This window comes from Leuresthes tenuis, unplaced genomic scaffold (assembly GCF_036924035.1).
Source record: "Leuresthes tenuis unplaced genomic scaffold, fLeuTen1.0.hap1 SCAF_21, whole genome shotgun sequence".
NCBI lineage: Eukaryota > Metazoa > Chordata > Actinopteri > Atheriniformes > Atherinopsidae > Leuresthes > Leuresthes tenuis.
The window spans coordinates 20,809,647-20,828,385 of NW_027325375.1; the positions used below are offsets into that span (position 1 = coordinate 20,809,647).

The window sequence follows — 18,739 nt, forward strand, 5'->3', positions numbered from 1 at the left end:
GTACATGAAGGAAACTGGAGTATCTGGGGATAACCCACAAATACACAGGGAGAACATGTAAACTCCATATAAAAAGGCCCCAGTTGAACTTTGAACCTGTGACCTTCTTTCTGTGAGGTGGCAGTACTGAGCACTACACCACACCACTGTCCACCCCCTTTTCAACACATTTGTGGAAACAGAACCTAATCCTGTTTATGCGTCAAAAGTAACTTGTTTAAATCAAGTTTTCAAATGTGGGTATCCGCCCAGAGACAAGCTGATTAAATCCTTTGCAAATTTGAGTAGTCGTAGTGTTTGTTCTGTTCTGGGAGCTGCAGCGTATTAAGAACTACAACAACACAAAGGGAAGGAATTACTCTGTATCATAAAGGCTGTGTTGAACAGCAATTTCTGATTAGCACAACTTTCTGAGATATTTTGGTCAATATTTGACTGGACTAGAGTCAACCCAACAAAATCAATTTCATCTCTTTTTGGCCTCAAGTTGTTACCATCAGCGTCAGGGTTACAGTTGCGAAACACTTATATGTGGGGAGAAAAAGCTAGCCAAGCTCAGTCTTGTTGCAAAGACCACAACAGCTTCAAAAATGTGCGTGCGCGCCAAGGTTGTTGTGTTCATGTCAATTCCGGCCATAGCTGAAGCTGTGACTACTGCACTCATTTCAAGCAGAACAGAAAGCCGATTAAACACTTTCCCATTTCACTCCAAAGCAAAATGTTAGCAGGTGTTGGCTGTTTTTTTTTTTTACCAGTGTCTGAAAGGCTTAAGTGACAGGCCTCAGGTTGGACATATGCATCACCCCTAATGGCTCAAAAGCAAAGAAAGTGACAGGCTGAAAGTATTGACTTTCAACCATAATTTCCCTGGCAGTTCAAGGTGGGACTGATGTGCCTTAACTTCACTTGGTTGTGCTGTTTGCAAGGTTCAAGGAGGAGATGGGAGGTTAGACAGACAGATACTCAGAAAGTTAAAAGAGAGGATGCCATTCAATGACAAAAAAATCAGTTTACTGAAACAAAAATGAAGACGCTGCTGTTCAATCCGTATGTGGTGAAGAAGGTGTGTCATGTTATCTGTTGCAAAGTTTCCTCTGTCTGAAAGCAGTTCTGCATGTGAGCAGTCACTGACATAAAGACAGTCGTCTTAATCAGTTTGTTTACGCTTTTAAATCACTGACTCTGATTCTGCTGCTCCAACACCGAAATGATGACAGAAATAAAAGCTGCACAGTAGATTTGCAACATATTGCTTGAAAAACCAAAGGTTTTATTGTAGCATTATTATTAATGTAGTATTATTATTATTTCTCATTTATTTGAAATGAAAAATGAATGGTGGTGGTTTTGACTGCTTACACCTCAACTTCACCACCAATCCACATCATAAAAGATGACAAAGAGTCTACCTACACGGTCTGCATTTATGAATTTGTGTTACATCTGAAGAGACAAGAGACAAGTTAAACATTTGATATCAATGCAGTTGGTACGTTGTGTTTAAAATCTAATCTAAATCTAAATGGTCAGCATTAGGAGACACCACAAAGGGTTTTGATTCTTAAAGTATCAACACTGACGTGTGTATATCTCACCACAGAAAGTAAAAGCATTAGTGAGGCAAGGCAAGGCAAGGCAAGTTTATTTGTATAGCACAATTCAACAACAAGGTGATTCAAAGTGCTTTACAGAGACATTAAAACAGAAGAAATAAAAAGCATGATTTAACATTTAAACAAAAGAAAGAAATAAGAACAATGGATAAAATCAGAAAAAATTATATATATGAAAGATAAAATCAATATTTAAAATATGATTCAAGGTGAAAACTCAAGCTTATTCAAATGCAGCTGAAAATAGATGTGACTTCAACCTGGACTTAAATACACAGTGTTTCAGCTGATCTGAGGCTTTCTGGGAGTTTGTTCCAGACATGTGGAGCATAGAAGCTGAATGCAGCTTCTCCATGTCTGGTTTTGACTCTGGGAACTGATAAAAAACCGGATCCAGATGACCTGAGGGGTCTGGAAGGTTCATAGTGGGTCAGGAGGTCACTGATGTATTTTGGTCCTTGACCATTCAGAGCTTTATAGACCAGCATCAGAACTTTAAAGTCTATCCTCTGATGGACAGGCAGCCAGTGTAAAGACTTCAGAGCTGGACTGATGTGCTCCACTTTTTTGGTCTTAGTGAGGACTCGAGCAGCTGAGTTCTGGATGAGCTGCAGTTGTCTAACTGACTTTTTAGGTAGACCTGTAAAGATGCTGTTACAATAATCAAGCCTACTAAAGATGAATGCATGGACTAGTTTTTCCAGGTCCTGCTGAGACATCAGATCTTTTAGCCTTGATATATTCTTAAGGTGATAGTAGGCTGACTTTGTTATTGCCTTAATGTGTAGTGAGGGCAAATAAGCCACAGTAGAAGGATGCAAGGCGCAAAAATGTTCTCAACAGTATCTTCTTATTTTCAAAGCACCTAAAAGTCCAGAGAGTAAGCACGACAACGACAGTTGCCCTTCATGTCTACATTACTTACTTACTTTCAGAAGGCCTAACCGGTCTGGTTGTGAATTAGCGGTGGGAAGTTTCTTATTGCAGGACTAAAATAATGACAGGTCACCACGGTGAAACAGTGAAAAACCACTAAATACCATGTTAGAACTGCCTCTCAGATGTTACATTAAAGAAAAAAACCCCACCAAAGTCTGTTTACGGCAGAAGGTTGTGAAAGTGAAAAAAAAAAATGCCTGATATATGACTGATACACATGAGCTCTTTTAGGTGAACTGCTTCTCACTGAAAAGGCACAAGCATTTCATTCAAATAAGGTAAAACAGAATCCACCTCCCTCTTGATAAAAGGCTCCATGACACAGGTGTTTCAACAATTTATTACGTTGATATATAGCAATTAATTAGGAAACATTATTCCTCCTAACCCTGACTCAACAGATAAGACCCCTCCCCTCTAACACTCTAGAAAGGGAAACAGGTGTGTGTGCTGTTCCTCTCCAAAAAGTTATAAATGATTTAGTTTCAAGGGAGAATTACTCACATTGCTCAGGAGATTAATGACGGAGGACAGGAGAGCAGAAGCCATTCACTCGGAACAGTCTGCACCTGTCTAAAGCTTTAATGGCTTTTACGTGCAAAATGCTCAGGATGAGACACTACTCAGAGGATATTTGGAGCCCCTTGGTGAACTAATATTTCCTTTAGCCCTCTGTGCTCTTCTTTGTGCTTTTTTATCTCTGTCCATTTGTGTTTCAGTCATAGACTGCAGACCTGCTGCCTTTTTACAAGCCATCTCCCGTACTTATTTTTTCCGAATGCTTTCTGCTTCTTTCACACAACCCTTTACGCCACGCGGGGGTGGTTGGGTGAAACAGAAAGTTTGACTGAGCCCTCCAGGTCCCCCACAACGCACACACGTACCGACACAAGCACACTGTGTGTTCACAGAGCTGCACACTACTTTTGCCACCTCTGACGTCCAAACAACACCTCATACTCCCACACTGTGATTTTTAGAGGCGCAAGAAATATGAAAAGAAAGCTTTCACAGACATTTCTCAGACATATACAGGCCACTGTTCAGGTTATCAGCAAATGCATTTGTTTTTTTTTTGTCATGCTTTGTGCCTCCTTTCCACTTAACATAGGTATGTTTGGGCATGACTTGACAACCATTAACAGCAACAGAGATACTCCCAAACTGTCTGATTAATAGTACCAAAGATGCCTGTGGATATGTAAAACTCTACTGCGTACATTTACAACTTACTGCGAAGTAGATATAATTGATAAGACAGAGAGCGACAAAAAAAAAAGAAAAGAATCCGTTTTAATATCACGTCTCAGTGTTGTTATGCACCATTAAAGAGGCGATTCGGTTTCACACAGCAGCACTTGGTTTTCAACTTTGTCGGGGCCAACTTACTAACCAAGGCAAATTAGTGTGAGGTCGCAATGCAGAAAAATTACAGAGCGAGAGGCCATTTATGTGGATGATCTACTAGCCGTGCGCTGATCTAAGAAGACACAGCCAGCTCATTTCAATAATTACCAAAGCCATCTACTGAGACCTATGTAGATTAGTGCTGTGGCACAAACAAAAAGAAAATCAGGAGCAAGTAGGTTACTAACAACACAGGCAAAGCCTGTTTCTTGGCTATATGAGCATCAAAGTTGCACTGCTTATCACTTGCATCTATCAGCAAGTGTCAAAAGAATTCAACCTTCAGTTTAACTACAGTCCATGTTTTTATTGTTTTCAGGGCCTTAGACAGCACAAAAGAGGAGTTATTATAAAGTCGGACAGCGTAATGTGTTGGAATAACACAATGGAAAACACTGCATTAAATGAACTGCCAACTATCACTGAGGCTTTCTTTCCACTGCTAGATTTTTGCAATATGATGCGATTCTGAAAAATGGAAGGCATGTGAACACAAGGCTGTCATGGCCTAAAACCAACCGACTGACCTCTTCAAGAGCCTGCTGGTTATCTGGAGAGATTAAATACTACTGCACTCTTCCCACGATAGGCATCATGACCAGTACCAATAGAGGTGGGAAGCACTTTGCAACGATGTTAATGAAAGTGCTAAATAAATAAAGTGCATTATTATTTCTCCCCTTAGTATTCTAAATAAATTAACACATGTGGAGGAGTTCTCTCCCTGCCACCATATGCCCTATTTTTTTTTCTCTGCAGCAAGTTTTCTTTTGTTGCGATTATCACAATCATGTCAAACAATTTTCAAGTAAGACCACAATAAGCAGTAAAGGGCTGGCTGCAAACCTTAGTAAATCACACTCCTTGATTAATTAAATTATTTTCCAAATTGTGCACCCTGAAAGAGAAACTCCAGTGAAAATGTATATATGAATATATACTGGGCCAGAACCACTGTGCCCAAACAGTTTTTTCCCCAAAACAGAAAAAATTAGTTTGCACCCTGTGCAAATGGTTTATTAACCTGGCATTTGGCCTTAAAGAGATGCTGCATCCATGCTTGTGCTTGGGAGGCTGCATTCCATGGAGCAGTTATTGTCAAAATGCTGAATTCTAGGGTGGGGTTTGGGGTTGGGGGTGGGGCAGCAATCACAGCATTAAAATGGGTCTCGAATTGTATAGTATCCATTTTTTACGATTTGATCAGCTAGTAATAAATAATATGATTCTATACACAAAAAGTAAATACTTAAATAAATAAATAAAATTTGTCTATCACATCATGCATTTGTGCTCTTGTGTCTATTTGCAAGGCCAGTATTGAGAAGAGGAGAAGGTCACTTCTGCAAATGGGCGGCTAATTACAGAATCCAAATGATAGCTCCAGGCAGAATCTACTGTATAGCTGATGATGCAACAGAGCGATGACACTGAAGAGTTGCCAAGCAAATGAAAATGTAAATGTCTTATTCAAAGTAAAAGCAGTGTCATTTGGTAAAAATGTTAACTCAAAGCAGATGACAGCCGTGGGAGTGGCCATCGCTCAGTAGTCATCTTCTAATTGCAAAGTTGGTGGTTTGAAAGTCAGCATCTGTCAACGTGTCCTCGGGCAAGACACTGAACCCACCCAACGTGCTCTTCAGTGTGTGACTTTAAAGAAGAAGAAAGAAAAAAAATACTGCATACAGAGTGCAAATACATCATAAAAAACTATTTTAGATGATATAACGATGTGTGAATGAGTGGCTGACAAAGACATTGCACAAGAAATTAGATAAGGTTAAAAGGCACTACCGTATATAAATAAACCTTCATCATAGCCCTTTCCACAAGCTCACAGAATAACAATGTCATAGACTTTTTCTGAAGAATTTATGTCTGCATGGGAAGTTTCCCTCAAGTTGCATGAATGTTAATGGAGATTTAATATATAAGACGAATATTTTCTGAAGTGGTATCTCCAGCAAACTGGAACATTAGCTCATCCATCGGCATAATAAGATTCTACTTACTTCTGTGGGACCACGTTGATTGATGCATCCTGAGGCAAACACTCTCTCCACTTTAACAGTCAAGTTTAAAAATTTCCCTTATGATGAAAAGAGTCGTCTCTAGTGATTCTGAACCATCCCTTTGGGCAAAATTCACTACAAGATGTTGGTGGATCTTACTGTTGTTCACATTACACAAAGTGTAATATTTATTCAAGACTTATATCATAGTGTGTTCACACTATACGTCTGAAACAGGAGGTCAAATATGACAAGACACTGAGTAGACGGTCTTGTTTGTCGTTTGTTATTTAAATTTTTTGGGTTGCGCCCCGTCCTGTCCCCTGAGCCCATATCTTACACCTTCATTAGCCGGAGCTTTACTAATGACTCAGTAATCCCCACTGACCCCACTGAAAATCAAACATGCTGGCTGGGGATTGGGATGTCTCTGAAGGGCTAACTGATGATGTTTTTAAAGTATTCACACATGGTGATTGGTAGCCATCGCTCGAACCACCTGTTCTGTGCCATTTGTGCTCACCTCCAACATTTTTTACTTTGTATATCCATATGTTCTTTAGATATATACCACTGTTGATGTCATTTACCTTGTAATTATGTGGTTAAAAAGGTGGCCACCATAAATCCAAATTATTCTGATGTAGTGGATCTTTAAAGAGTCCTATATGTTAAGTATTCCTAGAAATATAGACAACTATTGATCCAAAGAGAAAAACTATGCATCTGTATTTTCAGAGTAGATTCTAATATAACTATAAAGCTGTGTTCGTTTTATATATCAGATTCTGCTTTCACACTATGAATTTGATATTTGATGCTTAGTTTGCTATTTCCTTGGAAACATCCCAGGATTTTTCCTCCTTTCAAGACAATCTTAGTAGCACCGGAGGAACTGTACTGGCTAGGGAGTCAGATTTTATTACAGAACCAAGGGGATTATAATACATGAACAGATTGGGTGGCGAAGTTTTCCTGAGTGATGCTGTAACTGCCAAGGATTTAAATTATAGCGGAGAAGTCTGAACAGAATGTGTGTGTGTGTGTGTCTGTAGGATCAGCCTACTTTATCTAACCATAAGTAGGAAATAATATTTTGACTCAGGGTCACATTGCTTGATGTGCAGTCAGGATAATGTGCAGCAGTACAACTCAACTCTAGCTGATTTTATATGCTCATCCACATATCGATACACGTTCACAACACAGTGATTATCTATGTGATTAACTCTAAAATCAAATCATTATGCCAGTTGTCATATACCAATTTAATATTTTTCTCTAATGTGTTCATGTAATGTGTCATTTTATTTTGCTGTTATTTCACGACTCAGCAGTCAAATTTTCTTACAGTAATTCATTACTTCTTAATACACCTATTAAATCAGTTCAGATGGCAATTATCTATTCTGCACAAGGCTGCAGCCCATGAACATAAAGCAGCCCTTGGCAGAACAGAACATCTGTTCATTCATTCTCTGTACCCACTATCCTGTTCACAGCCTTGGGGGGGGGCTGGAGCTCATCCCAGCTCACACTGGGCACTCGACGGGCTGCCAATCCATCACAGGTAACAATGTACGCTAACTCTCAAACCTATGACAATTACTAAGTCACCGATTGCAAAAACCCCCCCCAAAAAACAACTATACTAAACTCAACTAAACACCAGATATATTTACAGATTAAGTATTTACTACATATATACAGAAAGCTCATTTTACTTTCAGCTTTAGCTACACCTCGCTGCCAGTCAGACAAGTTGCGTGAGCAGACAAGTTAAAGCTGCAGAACACGTAAAGCTTAAGTATTTCCAACTTTTTCCAAGAATTTTTTTCATGTTCAATCGACCTCTGACGGTATTTCTTTGTTTCACAAAAACTAATCAAATGAAAATATCACACCAAATGTTAGCTTTTCTTAAAATTTCCTCCTAAAAAGGTCGAAGAGCTAAGAAAGTCCATGATACGAACATAGAAGTCACATACAGAAAATGTTCAGCTGGGTAACAAACCAGTGGGCCTTTGCATATCCTCAACTCCAAAGAAATATAGAAATCCACTGCTGTAGGAATTCCTTATTATTCAGACGTGTACCTGCAAGCCATGTGACCACAGCAGCTAATTGGTCAAAGTAAATGCAGGCACAGCTGTGTAATACAATGTGAGAGTTATATGCACCTCTCCAGCAGAGCAGGGGTTCACATTTATAGGGAGGTGCTGTGATTCAGAGATGAGCTGTACAGTGACAAAGTGGTTTTCCACGCAGTTTTACATTTGGAAATGGATCTGGAGAGGGTGCCTTAACGGAGCAGTAAATATTTCACTGTGTAAATAGGCCCAATTTTAGCCTTAAATAACGCGATCAGTCACTAATTTTCGGATGGCAGGTGTCAGTTGTCATAACTGATGTGAACTGTTTGTGAACTACTAATACCCAATTCAACACTCTATATGATCTCCCCCCCTCCCAACAACTAAAATTAACACATAGAGCTGCTGTATTATTCAGGTTTATCCATTTGTTAGGAATAATTTGTTTATTCATCTTATTCACAGGTATCTACATTTATATCACAGTTGTTTTTGTTATTACAGAGCCAGGCTCATTATTTTTGCTCTGCTCTGCATCTCTGATGTCTTGCTGAGCGACAATAAAGGGAATGTTGGATGTTGAATAGAAACAGTCGAAAAAGACAGAATGCAATAATCACTTTTAATAAGCACGTCCGCACGCAAATAATAAATATGTGCACTCTTGAGTGCGCGTAGATGCTGTTCATACAAGTGAGAAATTAACCAAATGACAATTCATTATTCTATCAGTCTGAAAGATTTATAAGTAAAAATAATAACAGGAACACAATGAACCTGTTTAATTCAGTGTTGTGAAAAATAGAAGCCAGCAGTCCCTTTAGCATCATTTCGCTTCATGTTAAATGTTTTCATATTTTATGTATTCATTAAGTGCTTGATTGGTTCATCGACTGATGTCTTATATTACGCTATTTTTGTATTAATTATGTGTCATGTTCAAATATCAGGGCAGGGACGTCCAAGAATTTTGTGTTATCAAAGTAGTATCAGAGATTAAAGACAGGTCAAAAGACAGAATTTCATTTTGTGGCTTTGTGCCTGGAGGGCTTTTACATTGAAGGCACACTTTTAGAACACAGCTATAATTGCTTTCTAACTCTTGGAGGACTTTGCAAGGTCAGCCTATTTGTTTCTCAGAACCAAAGTGAAAAGCGCATGCACTCGTCGCTGTGTTCTGAAATCTCGTCATCATTGTTGACCTTGGGTAAAACTTTATCATCTCCATGTTTCCCTCATAATCGCCGAAAAATAAGCCAAAGTACACGACCTCGTGGCACAAAGTGCACGTCACTTTCAGCTTGGAAGTGGACTTCTGAGGTACAGCTTTAAAGAGGGCCCAAAGCGATCCGATAAAAGACTGAAGTCGACAAACTTGCCACAAACGTTTCAGAGGATTTCATGTGCTGATCTTATTGCATGTAAACCCTCATGCATTCTTTGAAGTGTATCATCAAAAAACAAATACAAATACCAAATAACACATAAGTATTCTTCTCATATCTATGAGGGTTGTTCCATGCTGCCTCCCCTAACTATACCTTCTATTAAGCTCATTGGACCCTGCAAAATCTTAAACTTGTACTACATATTTTTATCATGTTTTTTTTAATCTTTGGTTTTAAACTTTAGTTGTTGTTGTTTTTTTTAAAGTAGGCTTGCTTGTTAAAGGGAAAGAGTTACTGCTCATTATAGAGAGTTGAGATGTTTTTTTTGTGATTAATACTGCATCTTAGGTAATCTACTTTTTTCTTTTCTTTTTTTAAACAGTTGTTTCTATGTTTGTATTTCAAAGTGTCATTTTGCATCGTTACCATCAGGAGCAGAGCATCCAAATACACAATGAATACATTTGATTTTGCAATTTTAAGCAGATAATCAAGCATGAATTCTTTTTTTCCCCCCCAATTCATTTTAAACAAAGCGGGTGATTTCAGCATTCATTTCTTATCTAACTCGTGTGACCCCATTCCAGATCAAAATCTCTTTTAAGAATGTGCTGCTCTCTGAATTTTCAAAAGAACTCCTGCCAAGGTCTAGTGACTACTTACTTCGATTTTTAAAAAAATCTTTTCTCTAATAAAGACAACCATCAAGCATCATTTAAATTTCTTTTCAAACATCACCTTTTTTATGACCATTATAACTTTGAAATGCCAGAGATCTCTGTGAGTACTCCCTTTTAAAGTGGAAAAAAAATTTAAAAAACAAATCGGGAATATGTATGAGGTAGAGACATCTTTTTTAATCATTACAGGATTTATATAGCTCTGTTGCAAGACGCACAATTGCAAAGTATCCGTGCGAGGGAATTCTGCATTCAGGTACATTCAGGCACCAATTAAGTTGACCTAGTTTTGTAAAAGAGAAGCTAAAGTAGCTGTGTTTTTTTAGCCCTATTTTCTTTTTCTTTTTTTTTTTTTTTTCATCCAAGCAGTGCATTTGATTGATACTTTTGAAGTGAGATGACATTTGCATCCAAATGCCAGGGATTCTTTATCATTAGCATATATGAGCCAGACATTTTTTTGATAGTACAGAGCTGTAACATAACTGAATAGAGGTGAAGATCAGACGTTACTCTCGTATTCAATCTTTTAATCAGATCATTTAAAATTTTTTTTAATGTATAACTACATGGGCTAGTTCATGCTTATCATCCTACAGACATATTTAATATGTAGATAAATTAGTAATCATCGTTCTCGTGGCTCGAAGTTCCAGAGTCTGTTTTCATCACTTATTTAGTAATTCCTTCAAAAGTTTGGAGGTCATTCCATCTATGTTGGTACCAAACTTACTTACACCGGGATATGATATAAGATTTATAGCTGGTGGTTGGTTACAACCAAGTTATTTTCTTATTCTCAGCTTCACCTTTCTTGGATTTCTGTCACAGCTTCGTTCGGTTCAACGTTTTTACAAAGCCACATTTTTTTCGACCACTCTGCACACTTGAGTGCAGCCAAGGAACACGTGAGGCCAGATGCGTAAACAATGCCTTCACACACAACTAATGTGTTTGCCTTTTCCACTACGCCAATTGGTATTAAGAAATAAATGTGTGCACCAAACACATTCTTCAGACCACGCGTACACACCTTACCCTCATGAGATGTGTAAGCTGATGTGCATTTTGGCCTCATATTATGATTTTTGCCTATGCTACATGGACGGGCCCCATTAGTTCTTTTTTTATTGTTCCCACTGATATATAAAGCTGCCACTGATAAGTATCAGCAAAGGATACAGATTTATAAAACAAATTTAAGAGGCAAGCAGTTATAATAAGGACACACATAAACAGCAGATACCACAGATGCTTATTGGTCCTATTATGGAGCTTTCTAGTCCCTTTGGACAATATGTTCCACATATGTACTGTAGATAAGCAATCTTCCTGCACATTTGTTTATCTTGAAAACATTTGCACAGGTGCTGGCAGCAGCAGACCTCATCACACAGTCTGTATAAAGTTCAGTGTCCATAGTTTTGTGAAGACTGTGCCCTTGTAATGTACATTAGTGGCGTACACACCACACTAGTAGTTTTTTCTCAGAGTGTAGGCTATGCAGATGTCCACACAAGAGCTTTGTGTTCTCCCGCTAATGACAAAATGTAGATCTAGTGAACCCTCACTACTCATACACGAGGAAAGCATATGTAAACTCAGAAATAACTAATTGAATAATACTTCAATCTGTCACCATCTGCACTATTTAAAGGTCAAGTGTGTAAGATGTAAAGAAATCTAGAGGCACAAAATACAGCTAAGTGAATTCCCTCATACAACAATGGCCTCGAAATTGGTAAAAGCCGCCCTTCTAAAGTCATCACTTGGTTAGTTATTCTCTTAAAATACAGTTTGCTCACTGGGATGAATGTTCCCTGGGATATCTATTAAAGTTCCACCTCTTAGTGACACAACTTAGACTTTGAGGTAGTAATTCAGTGAATATTCAAGCATTTATTCATCGTTAAAAACTAAAGATCTTTTTTATGACTTGTGCAAGTTTTTGTCCAACACCTGGAGGTTAGACTGCAGATGTATGTGCTCTCTGCATTATATTACCCCAGTGTGTCTTACTGGATCAATACTAAGGATGACCTTAGGTCGACTTTACACCGGCATGAGTGTTGCATGTGATTTGCTGAACTGCTGTGTTGCAGATGCATGTGTGTGTATCCACACCACCAACCTCTCTGCTGAGGTGCAGTTATTGCGCGCACAACTGTTTTTTGCGATGCCTTTGGTAAAGAGTATAAACACACAGTTTTGTGTAATCCGTGCTTGATAAGACGTGAAAAGTGAAGATGTGAAAGTTTCCCAACTCAAACTTGAGAGCAGTTAAATGCAGCTGCCGAAAGCAACTGAAAATCATTCATCACAATCATAATCAGTTGTAATTATAACAGGTTAGCTCTATCTTTAAAGACTGTGGCATGCTGCCTGCACACTGAAACTACAGTAAAAGGTGTGTTGTCGCTGAACTGTTATCACCAACAAGGGGCATCACTTGTGCAAATCTCAGAAACAGTAGGAGCGCAGACATAATGGCAAGAACAGGTTGTCACTTCCTGGCTTCTCTAACCTGGCAGAGCAACTTGGTGAAAGAGGTGAGAAGTGCAATCTGCCATGTCTTTGATTATAAAACGTTCAGTCTAAGGCAGTGAAAACACTGTTTTTACATTATTTTAATGTGATTATAAATTTCCTACAATATAGCTACGGATATTATATCACATTTCTGCAAATAGATCACTCAAAATGTTATATACTGAAACTTTAAAGAAGGGACTACCACCCAGAGTGGACACAATATGTGTCAAACATAGTTTTTTTCAAATTTGACCAGTACTATTTACACCATTTGCATGTCTCTTCACTAGGTATATGACAGTGACTGTATTGCCCAACAGGTTTTGCCTGTGTATTCAATTCAGAACTTTATTTATATGTCAAAATGTTGTCATATACTAATGATTTTTTGTAGGTCAGCCAAAATGACAAGTCAGCTTTCTTCTGTGAGCTGTTTATATTGATGCCAAAATCCATATCGATACACAGATGTTGCATCCTAATTGTATTTAAAAGACAAGAAAAACATTTGAAGTACATTTGAACTTGTTATCAAATGGGCCTGTGTCTGCCTCAAAAAGAGGAGTACCTGGAGTCACTTTGTGAAATGGCATGCAATTTAAATTTTTAAAGAACCTTTCTCTCCCTCTTTTCCCTTTTTCCTTTTTCTTTCTGCAGCACCTGCAGACATGCATGCTCTTCTCCCAGCGATAACAGTATCACCTGTGTCAGCAGGCAGTGCCAAAGTATTGTTCTTATTTCAAGGCGACTTCACTGCAAATAGCTCGGCTTTTATTTCTGCTATATAACACTGTGAGTGGCACTCGTCAGGAGACTAATCACAAGTTGACAACAGCTGTCTGGAGGTGCTGTGCTTCTGTCAAAAACGCTCGGCACTGCCAGTTTTTCAAATGATTGTCCCAAAAATATCATGTGAGCTTTTTGCCTCACAATTTACTTGTCATGTATCAAAACATGAAATTCTGAAAAAAAGGAAAGAAGACAAAAGCTAATGTGAGCTCTGGGAAAATGTCCACTTTTCCCCTCCCAACCAATGCTACGTTTTTGTGCCCTGAGAGGCATTTGTGCTGGGTGATAGAAGCATAAAATGTAAGACACTTGGTTTCACATCATGAAACCATCATGTACTCGATATAGGGATTGGCAAAGAAAATCTCATGAAAAGTTGTGACTGAAAGACTTGCCTTTTGCAGTTATGAAAAAAGTCAATGAAAAAAAGCTCATTAATGTCATTACTTTAAATTACTTTCATGCAAGTCACACTTTTTTTATCTTTAAAGACAAAGGGAACTTAAATATTTCACTGCTGTATACTTCTGTGCCACTCCTCATTCACCAAAGACTGTACAACAGAGGTAAAGAGAGTAAAGAGCAAATTACCATTAGGTCCACAATTACCATTCAAACGTGACATATACCAGGTCCACAGAATTCTAACAGTGTTACTCTGAATGATGAAACTATTTCTCCACCCACTAATACATTCTATAAGTGTAGGGAGATGCCCAAACCTGATGGGAGACATGGGCAGTTCAAAGCTTTCCCACCCCTTGCTTGTTGCTGCAAGCTGCCTCAACCACATAGTTAGTCCTCAGCTGTATATGATGACCTTGAAGGTGCAACAGAGATGCCCTTAAAGTGAAATGGATCACCTGTATCTCCAGCTCAGGATTTGACGGGAAGCCCACCTGCTGCAAGAATAATTTCTCTCAACTCCTCTATAAGTTCAGGGATTGCAACTGATTTAGGAAGCTGCACCTGGACTCCCATAGCCCTGTGCATTTTCTTACCCTATGTAACAAAACCACCTTAGTTAAACACCGGTGGGTGATTTTCTACATTGCAGGCATGAAGTTGAGAGACTTTTGTGTCTCAGTAGGGTAAGACAGAAACCATTTCCCACTTTGACCAATGTAAAAAGATTAGCTTTATGCTTACATACATTCTTCTATCCTTCTATGAAACCCCCAATGTGCGCTCTTGATGCTTCTTGGTAACTTTCTGGTCTTAAAGGCAATTAATTTGCGTGTCTATTCAGTTGTGAGGGCTGTGTGGGTCCACCAGGTACCTCTGGAAATATCCCTTAACATCATAATGTACCTAGAAAAACTCCTTATCAATTTGCTGCAAACTAACTTGTGAGTTTTCCCCAAACGTCGCAGAACGTTGTCTGTTCATTGCGTTGCATGTGACTCCGTCCAACTAAGCACGTTCATGAATGTTGTTTGTATGTCATATGATTTTTTAACTGACCAAGGTGAAGTAAAGTGCCTTCTCTCATTGAATGACACTGTTGGTTGAGAGTTAATGGCGTTATGTTGAGTTGTGCCTGAATGCACACCATGGGAGCGCACTCAATTAGAAGCTACTAAACCTTGTAATGATGTCTGTACCTGAAACAGACTGTAAATGCAAGAACATACGACCTACACGAAAAGATAATCAGAGATCAACAGATATCATTTAATTCCATCAATGTTGCGCTCACCTATAAGGCAAGAGGAAGGAAGTATTTTAGATTCACTCTAAAATAAGATGATTTATAGATGATTAATTAATCTTTTGAATTAAATAAATCTGGGTCATTGCAATTATGCATGTGCGTAAAGTAACATGGCAACATTCCGACAGAAACTGATAAACCGTGACATACAAAATCGAAAGCAGGGTCCAGATAGAAGGAGAGCAAAGTGAGGTCAGCTAGCAGAATCTGAAGGATTTAACAGATGTTTTAAAGAAGTGAAAAAAATTGGAGAACACCTGTAATATAAGCTCAGCTTTTGTTTTAATCTTGGTGCAGATAGCTGCAACGCACTCTGACTCTGTCCTAATCCATTTCATACACTGCCACTAAGTCTGATTTCATCTGCTGTCATGCACCCAGACAAGATTGTGTCATGCATAGCAGGTGGTCTGTTATCACTAAATGTTTCCTTAGATATTCATGCGTCTGATGTGCAGAACATCTGATATCGATGTTGCTGGCTGTTTAGAAGTTGAAAAATTCCCCTATTGCTGAAGTTACTTTATGTTAGCTTGAAGTTAATAGTGAGGCTGAGGTGTTTGTCACAGGGCTTCTGTTGGCTTTGTGTGTGTGCATCAGTGTGTGAAATATTGAATTGCATCTCGTAGTGAAAGATTTAAAAGAAAGTTAGGCTAGAGACTGAATGACAAACTTTATGGTTGGATGTACTGTGATGGACATTTTGCGTTGAAACCTGGCGCTGACAATGGCATTCGGTAAATTGACCCCAGGAGTGAGTGTGAGCATGCATGGTTATCTCATTTGTCTCTGTGTTGGCCCTTTGACAGGCTGGCCAGGGTGTACCCCACCTCTCGCCCGAATGGCCTTTGGGATAAGCTCCAGCACCCCTGCAACCCTGAATTGGATTATCCAAGTATAGAAAATGAATGAATGGATGGATGAATATTACTTCAAAAATTGTATTTAAACTTGCAAAAATAACTCTGAGGTCATAAATCCACTCCATTGAACTCAGCAATAAAGAAATAAAGTAGGCTATGTACTACAAATGTCATGTTCATCTCAGTTTGACTTTGAGTATCTTGATGGTAAGTGAAAAAATACATACATGCAGGGATGTTAATATATATGCTCAGATGGCTGTGCTACTTATGGTGTCGTACTACAGAGCTTTCCATAGCACCATATACCAACTGAATTGATACCTAATAGGTGAGGTGATCAGCAGGGCCTTAAGGACTGATCATCTAAGGAAGCATTAACATCTCTGCTATCTCTCATGGGAATCTACTCAACAGATGGTGAGATATTTTTGTGGAGCTATTTACTTATGGTGGTATATTATTTCATAGTAAATCTGCAGATGTTGGAAATTAGCATTATGTCAACCTATTTGTTAAAGCACAGATACAACCCACTCTTTTATAGAGCCACCTCTAGTGCCTCTAGACTAGTATCTATAAATGACGTTACAATACAATCTTCTTCTTATTATATACCTATAAGACTGATATGACCAGTATGCAGTGCCTTTCTGTACAAACCCATCCTGATGGGTATAGTCCTTGTCCAGTGTGGAGTTCCAAGTCTTGCCCAAGGACACGTCAACATGCAGAGGACTTGGCGATCAAGCCGCTTACCTTTCGATTGGAAGATGACCACTCAGCATGCTGAGCCATGGCTGCTCCCCCCCAAAAAAGCATGTGCATCACATTCCTCTTGAATGCAGTGGTTAGGCACAAGACTTCTTAAGGACAAGTTCTATCGCAACTATCTTTAAATCTATGTTAATTTGTAAAGCAAAGGCACATACTGACATCTGACTGAAGATATATTCACACAGCTTCCGCTTTAATGAGTCTTAATGGGCTAAAGGGATCCATATGGCATTGTCCCCTGAATAAACTGTTTTCCCAAAACCATATATCTTTTAATCCTTCTAGTGGCCTGCAGTCAGACTCACTGGACAGTGCTGAATAATTTATGAAGTCCCCTTGTGCTGAAACAGGGACTGAGTACTGCAGTGCATAAAACAAAAGGTGAGACTTAAGTTGACTGGGTACATATATTAAGTAAAAGACAGCTACTTATTTATGGTCAGCTACTGTCCACAAAACGCTTACTTATGTCACAATGTTTATTGGAGGATTTATTGACATCCAATTCATGGGTGGAGAGTCTCCCTGAATCCAGTGGTGCAATGGAAACTGTAGTGATATTTAATGGGATCTTGGGAAATAATGTTTCAGATAATATTGTTAATAAATCTTAGACTCAAATGAAGCAGCAAAACCTAAATATGTCTTATTTATTCCAAGATTGCCTTCAACTATTTCCGTATGTCACATGCCATTTACACTAAAAGTTGAAGCATCACCCTGCATCAAAACAGCTAACAGCTGCTGCAGCAGAGCTGATCAGGTTCCTGACAAAATGTGAGCATGAAAACGTTTTAATTGGAACATCATGGAAAAGCAACCATCAAATGCAAAAACATCAACATTACAGATCTGAGACAATCATGAAATGCGGGTTTACCCCAGGGAGAAGGCTGCTCACTTTTGTGTTGAGCTAACAGAAGCAAAATACTGTCCTCAGAGGGATCCAGTCCATTATCGCTGGTGACAAACATGAAAAGCAAATGGGTGAGGGGCTAGTCTGGAAAATGCCACTCTGTAGGAAAAACATTTAAGATTCTGACTGCCAGAGAGAATTTCTTTGGCTGCCTGAACATTTCCCCACATAGTGTGTCTTTTCATTAGTGCAACTGCGAGAAATGTCAAATAAGATAATCCATTATCTTTCCAGACTCCAACACACATACAGAGAAGCCAACATAAAGGCAGCATATCACATTGCCTGGATGTGGATGTCAGTATATCACTTTCAACTATAATTCCATTGCCTCATTTGCCATTACTTTTGCTGCTGTGCATCAGCGCCAGTCTGGTGGTGGAAGGGCGGGTCAAACATTGTGTAGGTCCAATGGGTTATGAGAACCTGATTCTACTGGATCTAGATGAGGAGGAGGGAGAGAAACAGCTGGGCTGGAAGCATTCCTGTTATATTGGAGGCTGAACATCTGATGATCCTATAGAGAAGCAGCACGTGACTCACACTGATGAATGCTCAGTGGGAAGCACAGAGCTGACACAATTAGAACAGAGAACACACAAGCACACACAAGTATAGGCACACAGAGCTTCTTGGCCCTTCTTCAGGCTGTGAGATGCCAACCAAACACGAAACCAGCTGGGGCCTGTAGCCAAGTCATGCTTTGACTGGACTCGGTTTCTGTCAGGCACAAAACCTCAAATCACCCGAGTTGAAAGAAAGCAGGCTACTGGTCAGTAGATTAAAACCTGGTGTTAGGTTTTTTTTCTTCAAGGTTTTGTTGGTTCTCGTGGCCTTTGTTTGAAAGCAGTTTGACAGGAAACAGGGTAGACAGGGGCAGAGAGAGAGAGACATGAAGCACAACGGCCACAGGCCGAAATCAAACCTGGGACGACTGCAACGGGGCAACAAGCCTCTATGGACGGCAGCCCAACCTGGCATCACTTATCATAAATTCTCTTGTGGCTGCAAAAGTA

At 39.1% G+C, this 18,739-nt stretch overlaps 1 protein-coding gene across 2 annotated transcripts in view; it reads right to left on the reverse strand.

The window, feature by feature from the left end:
- opcml (opioid binding protein/cell adhesion molecule-like) overlaps positions 1 to 18,739 on the reverse strand; it is a 278,248-nt gene that overhangs the window by 36,232 nt on the left and 223,277 nt on the right. The window lies entirely within an intron of this gene.